Below are 3,305 nucleotides of genomic sequence, written 5' to 3' on the forward strand. Positions count from 1 at the left end.
CTGAAACCATCTAAATAGTATTATCTTTTTGAACAAAACAGTATTTTAAAAATAAATCAGTCTAACAAATAAAACATTTGAATGTTTTTAGTTATTTTGCTCTGTGCAAAAGACAGATATTTGCTGCTTGGTCTGGAGAGTGTGGAAAGCTGGTTTAACCAAGGCTGAAGTGAAGACCAAACTACAAGAGCTGTCCATCTGAGGGACATGTGTAGTCTAAAAGTCATTTATCCATGAAATGTTCAGTTTGTGATGTTTATATGACATACACCCAGCCCCTCGGCCACTTAGGTAGTTTACAAAATTTATGCAGAGTAAAAGAATAAAATATAAACTTGTTGGACTGATTTGGCATGATGTCCTGTGACATTGCAGCTGATAGGAGTCATAAAACAGAACAGGGGGACGTTAGATGCCCTGACRCCCCTCTAGATAAATGCGTTAAATGAGTGAAGGAAAATATGAGAACCAAGCAACAACCCTAGGTTCTCCCCTGAGAACCAGACCAAAAATTTTATGTTCAACCCTGCATAAAAAAGCATTCCTTGAAAGACTGCAAATCATTTATTGCCTCACATGTAAAAGGTTTGTACAAAATAAAATACAATAAAATAAGATAAAGTGAAATAAAATAAAATACATGATCTCATAGAAATCACCATTAGAGCTTGGTCTACCTCTCTGTTACCACCTCACCAAACTTTAGCTCATGATCTATAGGTTGAAAATCTTGATTAGGGTGAAAAGCTGTGGTTTAAATATCTGTTTAAATGCTGGGCTAGGCTTGAACTAATGATACAAGTAATATCCTCAGATGTAATGCAGCTTTTTTTCCTTTATACAGTCGTGACAAGAGAAATGGAAGAAAATACGGGGGTTCAGAATTTTGTTCAAAAACACTTTGACATGAGCTAATTTTCTGACTGATAGAAAACCATTCTAACACCTGAGCCAAAGTCATCCTACTGCACATAAAACCCCCAACCCCACAATGCAATTTTGTTCCACTGTTTATAGTACACTTTCCCATCCCTGTTTTACTTTTGTTAAGGCTCCTTAGCCTTATCCTTGAGATTTTTTTTATCCGTGCGTGAGTGAAACAATGTGCAACAATGCAGTTATGCGGGAAATATATAGCCCATTTTTACTGCTTTTTACTCTGGATAGCTTAGGACGGAAAAAAAAAAAAAAAATAGGTAAGTAGAAATGCAGCCAGAGCCCAAGCCCTTTCAAGTATACCTATTAAGCTTGATGAATTGAAACTGAAATGACTGGAATCCCTGCAGTGAAAGTATAAATAAGTTTTTCTCCAAGGTACAACAGCAGAATGGGTTGGAGATTTATTGACAAGCTTAGGAAAGGGGAGGTGAGGTGGTGTTTCTTGAAAAAGCCTGATATTTTTTAACCTTTGGTTTTAAATTAACTCCATAAAGTATACAATAGATTTTGTTTATGGAGTTTGTTGTGAAAAATAAAACTGATAATTGGCGTATTTGAAGATTTTAATTCAGATTTAGGTAACAATTTCTACTAAATTAACTTTAGTAAAAAAAAAATTACCCTATTTGCCCAATCCTATACATTTAAGACAAGCCATTTTGTAACCAATTTGAGCTACTACAGTGGACTGAATTTTTACAATAATTGCTGTGGAGTGAAAGTAGCAGCAAAACCCACCAGCACCAGCTCTAAAGAGCATTAACTAAGTTAAATTGTAAGATTTACTTTTTTTATTATGCACACTCTTGCATATATAATAGATGAAACTTGGCAGTGTGAGATCCTACCCTTTAAATGAAGCCTCTTGTGACAGTTCTCAAACTGGCAGCTTGTCAGTTTTTATCCCTTACTCTTGGTTAATTAACTGTAAGATGACGATCGGTTACATGAAGTGTTTTACCAAATTGGACCCCTCATTGGAGTATTTTGTTTTCCTTTCCTTGGGGAGTTCTATAATAGGTGTCTCTCATAGTTTCACAATAAATTATCTAAACCTCTTCATGTTTGCAAATTATTTTCTGTAATAATTTTGGCTGTAACACCTCATGACTGAGAGCCCACTCGATGGTAAAAGTTTAATAAAATATGTGCTTGTGTTTGAAAGGTCATGCGACTGTACTCCAGTGATTACATATTCAGATCATTGGGATAATAGAGTGCAGGCACAATGCTGGTCTCAAGTCAGCAGAGTGTGGCAACCCGTCAAAGTATTGGGCCCCAGGAAGAGTAGTCTCTTCCTCAGCAGAGATTAATGGGGACCCATTAAGATAGATAGCTAGATAGAGATAGATAGATAGATAGATAGATAGATAGATAGATAGATAGATAGATAGATAGATAGATAGATAGATAGATAGATAGATAGATAGATAGATAGANATAGATAGATAGATAGATAGATAGATAGATAGATAGATAGATAGATAGATAGATAGATAGATAGATAGATAGATAGATAGATAGATAGATAGAGGTGGAAACGAGCAGTTATTTAGTGGCAGTTAAACAGCCACCGTATGATATCCCAAGGCAGTTTGTCCCATTGCTGTTGTAACTGACCCTCACAATTTTACTAGGTTTGAGTTAATGTAAACTAACCTCAAATATGTTGAATTGAGAAAAAAAAATCTAGAGACTGGCTATGGAASGTAAATAAGTTTGAAGCAAAGTTTTAGAATAAGTCTGAAAATGTTACATTTAGCGAGGAGAATGAACCCAAATCCGGACAGAGATTGAATTTTGCAAAAAGGTAAAATGTTTATTTTAACAAAATTTTAAAAAAAAACTGTCGAGGCAGCAAAAGAGAAAAACTAWTAACGAACAACAAGGAGAACCTAACAGTAGGTAAGACCAAACAATGAACCATCGAGCATATGGAGGACATGACCAGTATTTAAACAAACAGAGGGAATCAGGAGATGAACAACAGCTGAGGGAAAATACTGATTACAAGTGACAGGTGAGCATAATTACAAAAGAGAAGTGACATCGAAAACTGACTGAGGAAGAATGAGTAGTAATGACACTGAGAACACAAGAGCACATGAGGGAGACATGACACAAGACAACAAAAACACACRACCTCACAGTAAAATTGCCATAAATGTCTGTWTACATGAAAAATGGGGGGAAATCCATGTAATTTACGGACAATCTGTACAACTTGAGATGTATATAAAGGGTAGCACATGTCGATGCAGGACACACTGATGTAGCACAGTCAGAGGTGACCCAAAGTCAGACCCATATGGCTACCCATGTTGTGATGCCAGGAGTAATGCTCATGTGTCTCCATAACATTTGAA

Source organism: Austrofundulus limnaeus, unplaced genomic scaffold (genome assembly GCF_001266775.1).
Source record: "Austrofundulus limnaeus strain Quisiro unplaced genomic scaffold, Austrofundulus_limnaeus-1.0 Scaffold191, whole genome shotgun sequence".
NCBI lineage: Eukaryota > Metazoa > Chordata > Actinopteri > Cyprinodontiformes > Rivulidae > Austrofundulus > Austrofundulus limnaeus.